This window comes from Rosa rugosa, chromosome 6 (assembly GCF_958449725.1).
Source record: "Rosa rugosa chromosome 6, drRosRugo1.1, whole genome shotgun sequence".
In the NCBI taxonomy this organism is placed as follows: domain Eukaryota; kingdom Viridiplantae; phylum Streptophyta; class Magnoliopsida; order Rosales; family Rosaceae; genus Rosa; species Rosa rugosa.
The window spans coordinates 6255049-6268547 of record NC_084825.1 but is presented as its reverse complement, the minus strand read 5'-3'; the positions used below and the strand labels follow the sequence as shown (position 1 = coordinate 6268547).

At 38.4% G+C, this 13499-nt stretch overlaps 2 long non-coding RNA genes across 4 annotated transcripts; both read left to right on the top strand.

Moving 5' to 3' along the window:
* The first annotated feature begins 2103 nt into the window (after positions 1-2103).
* LOC133715066 (uncharacterized) lies at positions 2104-7190 on the top strand. 3 transcript variants are annotated; one of them, XR_009848932.1, is made up of 4 exons: positions 2104-3680; positions 4165-4971; positions 5119-5872; positions 6684-7190. It is a non-coding gene; the product is annotated as an uncharacterized LOC133715066 (long non-coding RNA). The 3 variants fall into 3 exon arrangements; XR_009848933.1 differs by lacking the exon at positions 4165-4971 and having other exon boundaries at positions 2116-3387; XR_009848931.1 differs by having other exon boundaries at positions 2116-4971.
* Positions 7191-7583: 393 nt separating this feature from the next.
* On the top strand, positions 7584-9825 carry LOC133715065 (uncharacterized). Its single transcript, XR_009848930.1, has 3 exons — positions 7584-8148; positions 8702-8776; positions 9651-9825. It is a non-coding gene; the product is annotated as an uncharacterized LOC133715065 (long non-coding RNA).
* Positions 9826-13499: the final 3674 nt, after the last annotated feature.

The following is a 13499-nucleotide window of genomic DNA, read 5'->3' as shown; positions in this document are numbered from 1 at the left end:
ATCCTAATTATTCGCTTCTAACCAAGTGCTAGCACATTCAGGATTAAACGACGACCCTAGCCAAAGTATACATGTGTTTTACGTTTCCCTTATTTTTTATTTTTTTTTAATATCGATTTACCGCTACAGAGAGTATTGAAAGCATTGGGTTGAAAAACTGATGAAAAGAACCGCGTAAAACTGAAATCGGAATTAACTGTTAGGTCTGGTTTGTAAAAATTAAGGGTCTTACTAAATGAAGGGAGTCCATCTAATGAGGACTAATTGAGGACTTTTTAACCAACGGATTGAGAGACCCACTTTTCGATTACAATAAGGTAAATCAACTATTAAATGTGTATATGTATGCATGAGTAAATCACTTCTGAAAGTTTTCTTCTAGAGAGTTTCTATTGGGACCTCTTAATCTATTCACTAAACCTTCCTCAATTTTTAATTATTCAATGACATATGTATCTTTATACAAAAAGACTGTTAAAAACAATAAGTTCCCTTTATGACCTTAAATATTTTCCGGGGCTCACAGTTCCACCCCCTTTAAATAAAGAGTTAAAGACAGCAAACTAATAAGGAAAATATTTTTTTTCTCTGTAAAGATTTATAATAATGGAAACACATTTACAATACTTTAATTATTTATTTCCATTTTAGTTCTCATTTCATATTTCTCATTTTCTTTGTTTATAAAAGCTTTTTAAAAAGAAAAAAAAATCAAGAGAAAATGCATTCAAAATTACTTGGCGAATTCTATAAAAAATAAAACTATGATACAAAGGTCTTTCTCTTGAGGATCATGAAACGGAGGATAGAGAACCCTCATGTAAACTAATCGAATAAGTTTGTGAAGCGGCATATAAGACAAAAATAAATAATAAAAGAACATAGTAATATTGCAACTTATCTAAATTTCAGCATGCAACCATAAACCATAAAAACTAAGCTTTGAAAATCCATAATTAAGCATGAAATAGTAGGCTTGAAAAACCCCTGATAAATTTATGTTAATTAGTTACACTATCTTTTTTCAATAATTATCTTAGATTTTTTTTTTAACAATGTCAAGTTTATTTTGTGGTATATAAATAATTATGGGAGCACTAACTCATCTTTTATGCTCCCAAAAATTTTCTTTTATGAGTAAGGTTAAATTAGGTATTTGAAAGAGGTTTACTTAGCAAATTTTACTTTTTAAAAAGCAAATAGGAGGTGTAAAGAGATGAGAGGTCAAATGAGCAAATATGGAGGTCCCAATAGAAAAACTCTTTATTCTAAATTGTCAATCGTTAAGGTACCAAATTAGATCAAATTAATGGACGTGCCAAATTTGTCAAACATGAACCGTTCATGGTCATAACAGATAAATTACGATTATGAATGCCATAACGTTTTTCAATTTGGTTGAAATTTTACATAAATGAACTACACATAAATATCTAAACATCTAATCGTTGCTTTGCAGAAATGTGATCAAAAAGTATGTCTAACACAAAAGTCCTCAACTAGTCCTTATTATAGTGGTCCTCATTAGAAGGGCTACCACTAAATGAACTCACCAAATGTCTTAGTAGACCCAACACAAAAATATTTGTCACACATTTTCATTTTTATCCCGAACTTAAACTGTCAAATGCCTCTAACAACACCTATTGTCATCTCCTATGCCTCCACACTTTGGATCAAGTTTTGTGGCTGACCATCCAGTTAATCAGAATAAACCACAGAGTAATTTTTTATGCAAAATTTTGCTCAAGCATAAACCTACAATAAAGTTACTGACGAATTCTGCTCAAGCCAATATTTGCGGAAATAACATATGACTTTTCTTGAGCCTAAATACACAAAATATTCTTATCATTAAATATACAATTTTAATTCATGCACTGACAAGAGATGCATAACATGTATATGTTGACCTACAGAACTGAAAGAATAGAGAAAATACTGAAAATTCAAAGTTTCTTAATTTTTAGATGCCAAAAATGGCTTGAGGATACTGCTTAAAAGCAGGGAAGATATTTTCCTTACAACTCAACAAGCCAACACGTGGCTAGGACCACACAAGTTGTACTACAAAGATGCTGCTAAAAGTACTCGGCTACTAAAATTGGAATATTGGATTAGGCTGGTGCAGTGATATTGGCCTTGAAGATGAAATAGTGATCGTTGTTGGAAAGCTCTCAACAATTACTTCCTCCTCAAAGAGAGCTTGTCCTCAGGCGCAAAACTCAAGATAGCGAGCTGCGATTGATCTCGCATCCTCCCATGTAGCATCTATCTCCAGTAAGCCTTCCCAGTGAATTAGCCAAGTGGTGATTGGTTTACCCTTGTGATGACACATGCCTGTGTCCAGTACTTTGCTTGGCTTCCATAGTTCCATTAGATTTCTCCTTGCTCGTTGAATTGGGTGTTGGAATTTAGTTAGAATATTTCAAAATACCTGCTATTTTTGAAACCTCCTTTGAACCGTTATTTGCAGATAGTAATAGCCATTAATTCTTTTTGTGTCATTAGCTATCTTTGATTGTGATTGACACAAAGATTTCATCAGTTTACTCATATATCATTCATTTATTCAAAGTCTGCAATTATGGTGGTTCTTTATTTGCTTTCTTCCGTTTTGGTTTACTCATCAATGTCAAGATATATATATTGCCTTTCTGTTACATAAGTTACAGAGTTTAAATGTCATTCCTATTTTGACGTTTTGATTCTTCCTAATCAATGTCATAATATTCCTTTCGGTTACATAAGTTACATAGCTTAATTGCTATTATTAAATTGTCTTCGCATTGATCATTCCTGCCATATATATAATCCCTAGCTTTCTAAATAAAAATATACAACAGAAATTCAATCTCTTTTATTTCCTTTCCGAGCTCAAAGTATTCATGTATTTCCTTTAATTTATCTATTCCACCAAAAGAAAGTTTCAAGCTGTTCGATACGATCCGAGTATTGTGAGTGTACACCTACAAGGATCGAGGTTGTTGTACCCTGGAGGGTAGGGCACCACAAACCTGCTACACCGAGACATTATCTCCGAGGGGCGAAATATACTCTTAAGGGCAATGTTTACACGCCTCAACCTTAAACTCTTTTTTGAATGATGTGTTCCTTGGAAGCCTACAATTGAAGAGATAAGTCTTATAATTCTTGTTATTTTAATCTATATGACAATAAAATAATGATAATTATTTATTATTAATATATTGTATTTATGTGATTTTGTAGGAGATGAAATCCGGTGACGGAAATAGCATCCATCGACCAAATTTTCCAACATTGGGTAGGGTAGCAAATATTGGGGCAGCATCACCAATCCTCTTTTTTGAGCAAGGATACATGGAAAACAGCGTGAAGCTTGAAATTGGCTAGTAATTACAGACAGTAAGCGATTGGTCTGACTTTCTTTGCGCGATTGGTCTGACTTTCTTTGCAATCTGAAATGGCCTATGGAAGCGGGGAGCTAAATTATGTGCAAGCTTTTCCAGCAACAACTTCTGGCGATAGAAATGCAGTTTGAGAAAGATTCATTCTCCTTCTATATATGAACTCTCTCTCGGTACAACCCAAAACTAGAAACCTTAAACTCTCCAAAAACAAATGACCAGACCCGAACAACCCCCGACTCTACCCATAATTATCTCCATCATTCGGCATCCTCCAGCAACGCCACCACGGTCATTTTCTTCCTCTCTCTCTCTCTCTCTCTCTCTCTCTCCCCCCCCCCCAACCTACCCCGCCATACCATCATCCATAGACCTCTTCTTCTTCTTTTATGCTTTCGGCATAATTTTTCTTCTTCTATTGTTATTTTTCATTTTTATTTACTCTATATACATTACGCATAAAACTATCATCTTCAGCTTCCCACCCTCATCAACCAAGCAAATGAATTTTCGAGCCAATGAATGAAGGAAAAAGAAATCTACAAGTGAATGAAATTTTTTTATTTAAACGAGCGAACTTAAGAATAAACAAAAATTTGCAATTGAATGACTAAAAAAAGTTACACACCGAATTAATGAGGGTAATTTTTATCCTTCAGTCAATTGCAAATTTTTGTTTGTTTGTTTGTTAGTTTGCTTGTTCAAATAAAAAAAATTCATTCGCTTGTAATTTTTTTTTTCCGCACTGATGGTATTGTTCGATTTCCCTTATCAGGCTCTGAATAAGACCATGTTGCAGACTGCAGAGTTCAATATTCTTCTGAAAAACCACATATGGGTTCTTGTCCCTCCTGATCCTCGACAGCATGTTGTTGGTTGTAAATGGGTGTTTAAACTCAAGCGCAAGTTCGATGGTTCTATTGAGCGGTACAAAGCCCATCTCATCAATAAGGGTTTTCATCGACAACCTGGTGTTGACTTCGATCAAACCCACTGTCCTGTAGTTTGACATACCACCATCTGGACAGTGCTATCTTTAGCTATCTACTTTGGCTGGACCTTCTATCAAGATGCTTTTCTTCACCGTGTTCTTGCTGAAATAGTTTTTATGAGCCAGTCTCCATGCTTCATTGATCCAACTCGCCCTCATCATGTTGCTGCCTCAACAAAGCAATATATGGTTTGAAGCAAGCTCCTAGTGCATGGTTTCAGAAGTGGAATCCTACTTCAATTTGGTTTTCTTCAAAGTCAAGCTGATCCATATATATTCATTTTTCGGACTGAATCTGCCATCATATGGCTTTTACTCTATGTGGACGACATTATTCTGACTGGGAATCAACCTAAACTTTTCTCTTTATTTATCACCACTCTTAGCAAAGGGTTTGAGTTCACTGATCTTGGTAGTCTTTCATACTTTTTGGGGCTAGAAGGTACACCTACTTCTACCGGTCTTCGACTCTCTCAAATTAAGTACACCACTTATCTTCTCATCGCCACTTCATGACTGCGTGTCAACCTTGTACTACATCAATTTGTGCTATTTCTCAGCTTTCTCATCACCACTGAGTATCGATAAATTGTGGGTGCTCTTCAGTACTTGACCTTTACTCACCCTGTTCATCATGTGATAGGAGCATAAAATGTTACGTTTATAATGTTTAAACCCTATATTTTGCTAAGTTATTTCCTTTATCTTGATCAATTTAACTTAGTTAGTGTTTTACAGGTAAAATGGAGTTCTACTCATGCTAGGAGACCTGTGGAAGCTAGGAGAAGTCTATGGAACGTCTATGAAGCATCTAGAAGTCTCAAGAAGATCATTACCGAATTGGACACAAGTTGTTCTTTAAAAATCAAATCCATTACAGATTCGGAAAACTACCAGTGCAGATCAGTCAACTTCAACGGAGTGTAAAAAATCGCTCAGAGCTCAGAAAATTATGATCTTTATATGGTTGGAAAGCTACGGATGTCTAGTTTCCAGAACTTTTTACAGCTCGTCGATATCTATTTTCTAGAAGAAGTTGTGACCGTTTTAGTGAACTGAGGTCAAGTCTGCCGGAAATCTGTTTTGTGTCAAAGAAGTTCTAACTCAATTTGGTTTGTACAACCTAAAAGAGATATTTTGGGAGTTCTAAATCAAATTGATTTATACTTGCTTGTGGAAGATTCCTATTGGTCGAATTATGAAGAGTAATCATGACACCAAGGCTATAAATAAAGAGAGGAGGGTGACCAAAAAAAAAAAAGAACACACCTTCCTTCATCCATCTCATCTTCTTTGTCTCTCCATCTCCTCTCCATTTTCCTTTTCATTCTCTAGTCTTCTAGTTCTGCATTTTCAAGCAAAGAGGAGAAGAAGAAGAAGCCGTGAGCAATCCTAGCTGCCATCGTTCCACCTTGTGCCGTGATAGTGAAGCCTTGCTTTCAAGATTCAAGATCAACGTCTCAAGCTCTTCATCATCCACTCCATTCACGGTGTAATTCAATCTTTTTCCTTGTAACCTCTTTTGGCTTTCTTTGTTTGGATTTGTAGAACTATGAATTCTAGTTAACAAATAATGTTAAGGGCAAAGTTTAAAGCCCGTCTCTATGTTTGAATAAAAGTTGTGATTTCTTTATGGTTGTTTTCTATGTTGCTTATGTGAGATGATCAATTGATTTTGTTTTATGGAAAACTTTTATATGTTTTTGTTCTTTGGTGCGCAACTTAGAATGATTGCATATAATTAGAGCTAGTAATTAGGTTCATGCTTTGTGACCCTAATTCGAATAAGTAGTAAAGACTTTGGACAAAAGTCGAAATCAATTTGTTTGTGTTATTGAATAGACATGCTTTGTGTACTAGGATTAATACAATTATTGACTAAACTTTCACTTGCTCTTAATGATTTGAAACTTGAGTTTGCATGGTTGCTTTGATTGTGTGAAACCTGTTTTCAAAATATATTGGTTAGGTGCTTTGCTTGATCAATTGTGTAAAGGGAAGTAAAATAAGGGACATTGGTTGCTTTGATCTTTGTTTCTTGGTTGATATATTCTCGTCTCATAGATAACCAACTATTAGAACTGTAACCGGATTTCTTGCATATGGATGTAGTTTTGATCTTTGTTCCTTACGTTCCACCCTTGTATATGTGTTTTTACATTTTCTTTATTTTAATTTTCAATCTTATAATCATAAAACTCCCTTATTTGTGTTTACTTGTATATATATTTCTTTTCTTTGTTTTATTTTTGTAAATAATACTTCTTATTGTTTAATTTCTTTATTTGTTTACACAATTACAGGTGTACCCTCAATCCCCGGATAGAACGATCCCTATTTACCATATACTAACGATGACATTTTAAAGGGTTAAATTGCGTGCTACTTTTAGCGTGTCACCATGTTCAATTTATGAGTGCTCCTTGAACCTGTCATCTCATTGCCGCTAAGCGTATACTTCATTATCTAAAAGGGACTCTGTAATACCCGAAAAATTCAAATTAACGTCCGATGTCATTTTGGAAATGATTTCGTAGGCGTGGGCACGAATACGAAGCTTGAAGGAGTTGTGGAATTAGTTCGAACGATTTTATTTCGAAAACGAACGTTATTTAGGGGGTCTTAAAAAGTGACTTCTTATACGTACAGAATTTGGGAAAACTTTCTTCATGAAAGTTGTAGAGCTCGTCGATACGATCTCGTGCGTATGTTGAACGCAATATTCGGAGTTTGTATGAATAAGTTATGAATATTTGAAAATCGGGATTTTTTTTCTATAAATATGGAGAATTTCTGGAATTTTTCTTAAATCCCAAAATTTCCTATTCTTTCTATTTTCTCCCCCGGTTTTCTCTCTTCTCTCTCCTCTCCCCCGACCTTTTTCTCTTCTTTCTGGGCGTTCTTCCTCTGCCAGCAGCGCCACCGTCCGGCCACCTCAAGCCGCTCTCGAGGTGTCCACGGCTTCGCCTCGACGTCGTCTAGCTACTGGACGTGACCACTTTCCCCGGAACGGCCTCAAATCCGGCAAACCGGAGCTGCAAGGTTTGAGCCAAAAACAGTCAACGCCGGTTTTCTCCTAATTCCGGCCACCAAAACTCACGATCCTTAGCTCCCTGAACTCACCTCAACATGCTGATCATCATCCTAGAAGGATCGCACCTGGAGTGACTGGATTCACGTTCGTCGGAGCTTGGCCTGCTTTAATTCGAAAACCACCTTCGAATCCGATTTTCTCGAGTTATAGACCACCTTTTCTTGTGATTCTTGGCCTGGTGAGTTCACCTTGAGATTATTAACAACTCTCAAGAAGGGATCGAGGCCTGAGGTTGAAGTTTTTACGTCGGAATTCAAGCTCGCCGGATTCTGGAAAATTTCCGACCACGAAGACTTTCGATCAAGATATCGCGAGCTGTAGTGCATCGTTTTGATTGATTCTTTTTCCAGTGGGTTCCCCTTGATGTTGTTAACAACTCTCTAGAAGGCATCGAGGCCTGAAATTGAATCTTTGACGTCGAAATCGAGCCTTGCCGGATTCTGCAAAATTCTGGAATTTTTCCGACCACCGAAGCTTTCGATCGGTATATCTCGAGCTACAGACCATATTTTTCTGTGATTCTTGAACCAGTGAGTTCTTCTTGAGTTTCTTAACAACTCTTCAGAAGGAATCGAAGCCTTAAATTGACGTTTTTACGTCGAATTGGAGCTCGCCGTTTTCTGCAGTTTCTCGCCGGTTTCTGGAAAATTCCGGCCACCTTCATACTGTTCAAGGTAATTTTCGACCCCTTCCGGTCATTTTCAGACTTCGTGCTAGTTATGAAAGTTGTTAAGCATGATGAGAGGAAGAAGAGCAGCCCGGCCCCGACACCATTGGTGGTGGTCGGCGGCGGCTCTGCCACTAACTCCGGCGGCCCTTTCCGGCCACCTCCGGGGATCAAAAATATGGTTTCTGTACATTTTCAGATTCTATATTTCAATACGATCATTTCGATATATTATACGCAATTTTTGGATATCGTATGATTAAGTTATGAATTTTTAAGTTTAGATCGATTTCGATCGTTAGATTTGTGATCTGTGAAGTTAGGACCGTCAGATGGACTTGTAGTTTTGATATGATGATCTTATGACTGTCCCAGTGGCTTTGTGTGGTCATGGGCGAAGATCCGACCGTTGGATCTTCGTATAAATGCAAAACAGTGATTAGGAAGGCGATCCGTGAGGATCCGACCGTTGGATCATCATTTAATTTCAATCCGACCGTTGGATTGTCGTTTGATTATGTTTTTGAGTTATTGGCTAAGTTAAGGTCATGTTTGATTAGGTGATTGACGGTTTGAGTTGGCGGACGATTGTGAATCGTATTTTGAGCTGTTAAGAAGACGCAGCGGGATTAGAGGTGAGTAAACCTCACGTGGTTCATATTACGAACCGAATAAATTTAATTACCTTATTTTGTCGTAATTGCGTGAAAATATTTATGAAATAAATATTTGTTTTAAAATCATATGGACTTGATCAACTACGGTCCATGGGTAAGTAAAATGATTTTTACTATACAAATGAATTTCTCGGTTTTATTGCATGTGAACTATAGTTGGTATTAGTGATTATCCCTGAGCGGATAATTACGTATATATATATTTACGTGATTATATGTGAATGGTGTGACATTGAAGAGTGTGGAATTGGGATGATTAAATTATTATGAATTGACATGTGACTTACCATATTTATATGTGATGAACATGATTGATGAGTTCTTGTTAATATTCATGATTTACATTGGAGGATGTATAGAGTTAGAGAATGTAGGGTTCTGAGGATGAGGTGTCCGAAGTTCGACGGTTAAGGATAACCGGAGTGTTTGTGTACTGAGGACGGGGATGTCCAAGGTGCGACGGTTTATTATTAACCGAAGTTGTGTGCTGAGGACGGGGATGTCCAAAGCGCGACGGTTATAGTGTTAACCGAAGTATTTTTGCCGTTGCTTGACCCTAGGCCAAGGTGTCAGAGGTAACGAGGCAGTTAGAGCTCTAACGTGTTATGGGATGGGACCAAAGTGGTGATAGTGTTATGTGATAGGACCAAAGTGGTGATATTGAATTGGTTGACGTTTGCGTCGTGGATGTTGAGATTGTTGGTTGTGTTGTTGAGTTATAAGAATTGTAATTTAAAATCAACAGTTCTTTCTTGTTTACTCATACTGGCTGTAAAAAGCTTACCGGGTTTTGTGTTGTTGCAACTCCCGGTACACTATTCAAATTGTGTAGCGGGTAATCCTACAGGTCAGGAGAACCAGGACGGTGATCGGGCTGCTTAGAGTAGTGTTATGTGAATTACAGCATTATATTGTGAGGTTTGTTATGCTCATTTAGAGCTTTACGATTTTACTTTGTAAGAGTGAATTGTAATAATTAACTCGAGGTTTTTCGAGTTTTGTGTTGAGTGGCGAGTGGTGTGTTTGTTTCTGAGAAAAAAAAATTCAGAACGTTATTTGTATTAATTGTTTATTCATGTTTCGGATTTGAATTTATTATTCAAAATTCGGGGCGTGACAGTTTGGTATCAGAGCGTAAGGTGCATATTTGGTGATGTGTCAATACTTTCCGAGTGATGGCCCGTCTGCAGCGGATCCCCATCGTGTGCTCTTCGGTATTGGCTAAGTCATAGGGTATGCGTGAGTGTTGGGAGTTGTTTAGGCCGCTAGGTCGTTTTAGGAACGTGAATACCTTCCCTGTAGTATTGACTTGGCTAATATGGACTTGTATTTGACTCATGCCATGTTTTAAGTGCTATACGTGTATTAGCCAAGCATACTATACTTCTTAGGTGATGGATATTCGAAAGGGGTAGTACATTGAACCTTAAAGTTGTTTTGGAAGTTCGTATTAGAATGAGTTCAGTTGCCGCGAGTTATAATCTTTAAGGAATGGAAACCTTCGGATTTAACTCTGTTGAGTCAGTGAGAATTGTTTTATGGAAATGAGGTTCTTTTGATTGTTGAAGTGTTTGGTTGAAGGCATGGTGTGGACCTATGCACGTACCTAGTGTGGATACGAGTATTAATGGATAGAAAGTTTGCCTTCTTAAGTTGGACGTACATATGTTTTTGGATGAGATGTACATGTCAAATAATAGATATCTTGTTTTGTAACGAGATGTCTTAGTGGGGTTTTGGTAATTGGCATGGGTGATGTGTTTAAAGTGGCTTTGAGGTAACTATACTAATCTTGTGTGAGATTGAGTTATTAGTATAAATTGAGAATATATGAGCAGTTGGAATGAGAATTGATCTCACTAACTCAAGATGATAGGAGTGTGAGAGATTATGGGGTAGAATTCTCAAGACTATATTGATTTTTGAGTGTAGTGATGTAATTTGGGAGATACTTAGGTTACCTATAAGGAGGGTAGTAGAGTTTATTATCGATGTGAGGAAAAGTATGGTACCTGTAGCAATAGCATCTATGGTGTGTGCTGGAGATTCTAAGAAAAGAAAAGTTGTATGCAAAGCTTGGGAAGTGTTTAGCTTTATTATTCCTTGATTTTAGCTAGACCTTTGTGTGACTTGATTTACAGTTGCGTTTTGAGAGTGATTATTGGGGATATATCTCTATGATAGATTTTGTGTATGGTTTGACATATGGAAAAATTTATACGACCTTGTGATAGGGTTGATTGTGAAGAGACATTGTGTCGACATATGAGCTGAGGTGATAATGTTGTTTTGCAACCCTAGGGGTGCTAGTGTTGTATTATCAATGCATTGGAACAGATGTTGTGAGAATAGGATTTTGAACGGGGGTATAGTTAGGGTGAGATATTAGGTGCTTTACCAGTATTGATTGGTGAATCAAGATATGTCTTACGTAAGGTTGGAGACTAATCTAGAAAACTTCAAGGAATTACTAGAAGTACGAGTGCAGCAGAGCTGGCTAATTTTGAAAGAGCAATGGGTGACCAAGGTTCGATTCTTGGTGGCGTTGTTGGTTGTTTTTAAAGAAAAGACTACCACATACATTCAGTCTTATTACAAGTCAAAAGCAAAATAAAGTTATTGTACAACGAAAGTTAAAATGCAGAAAAAGAAATACAATAACTAAAAGATGAATTGTTTTTACTTCTTCCCCTTTGATTGGGAAAGCTCAGCAATCTCCTCCCTGAGTTTGGTGACTTGATCATCGACCTCTTCACTGTCCTGCGAGTCACTACTGGTTGAGTCAAGATCTTCCCAAGGAACATGAGGAGCGGTGCGCGGACGAGTGGCAGCCCTTTTGCTGGTTTCAACCGCAGGAGGAGGGTCCTTGTGGAGTGACGCAACAACTTCCTTGCAAGGAAACCCAGGAGGATGACACTGCATGTTATTGACCTCCTGAGCAAGCTTGTTCATTGCGGTGTGGCAACGGATCAAAGAGAGGTTCATGTCAGTGATGTAATCGATCATACATGTGACTCGCCAATCCGTCACCATAATACCATCACGGAGGGAGGAACGCAGTGCATCAATTGAGTCTGACAAGCTTTCCAGGGTGGCCACAGGCCGAGGAGCACGAGCAGCTAGGGAGGAAGAGGACTCGCTGGGATGCAGTCTGGGAGAACGACGAGGCAGAGGAGGGGGACTGCGGCTACGCTCACGTATAGGACGATGGTCTCCAGGACGAGTGAGGCCAGCGCAAGCGGCCGCTTGACGACCCTCTTCTTCTAAAGAGAGAACACAGCGTTGATTGACGCTCATGCGAGCGGTAATCTTGGTTCGAACCATGATGAAGGAGAAGGAATTTGAAACTGCACGCTTAGACAAAACCGAGTAAAATCTGGAGGAGATAAAAGGAGGTTTATATAGAGCACAAGATAGGGTTGAGAAAATGTGAGAATGGAAGAAGAGATTTGAGTTATCGGATGGAAGAAGAGAATTGAGAGAGGATGGCTAAAACTCTGGGGAAATTTTCTTTTCTTTGGTGTGAATAGTCTCATTCCCCGAATGCACCTATTTATAGAACAAGGTGAGCAGATCTCCACCGTTGGATGGACGATCTCAGAGATTCAAACTACGCGTTGGATTAAAGTCGCCCAAAAACACGGAAAAGTTGTGGGCGCGTGGAGAGCGTGTAGGGGGACCGAGCGAATCTCGAGACGCTGTGGCAGACAGCTTTCGCCGAAAGGGATCTGCTTTCCGTAAATCACGAAAGCGACGTGTCGTGGCACGTGGAGTGTACCGACAGTTTGTTTTTATTCTATCGCTTATGATAGAATAAATAAAAGGAGTTGCATGGAGAATAACGAGTGCAGCTGGTGCTCTAGTGGTTGAAGAGCAAAGCTCTTGTACAAGAGGTCAGAGGTTCGAACCTTGCCTCTCCCGTTATTTTATTTATGTCGCTTATGACATAATAAATATAACACGTGAGCATATATTAATGAAGGCAGCTCTTGCTTCAGTGGTTGGGAGCAAAACCTTCGTGTTCGAGGTCGGGAGTTCGAACCTTACCTCTTACAAATATTTTTGGATCTCGTATATGCTTGATATACGGACGTATATACGGTATGTACGGCATACATACGTATATACGGTCTGTACGGTATGCATACGTATATACGGTCTGTACGGTATACATACTTATATACGGTATGTACAATTTCATACCGTAGCCGAGCTGGAAGTTGGTAGGCCCAAATAGTAAGCCCAAATAGTAAGCCCAATTGTTCGGCCCGATTGGTAAGCCCAAATGTTAAGCCCAATTGTTCGGCCCGAATGGTAGGCCCAAATGTTAAACCCAAATTGGTTCGGGCCGGTTCGAAATGTGGATGGTTAGGTTTCTTCGGCCCAATTGGCCAGCCCTAATGCTTAGCCCAAGGATTGAGCAAGCCCAAGTCATCATCACTGGGTAACATATTTTATTGGCGTGCTTTTGGGGACGAATTGTTTTGAGTGATGCATCTCTATTGTTGTGTAGAATGGTGCATGCTTGAGTTTTACTATAGAGACTTACCGTGATGCTAATTGAGTAGCGAAACACTTTGTGGGAGTGTTTACTGTGCTTGTATGCCAGTACAAAGTGTTGATCTATGTGAGGATCTATGAGATGATCCATGTGACGATTTTGTGTATGTGATGTGGAGTG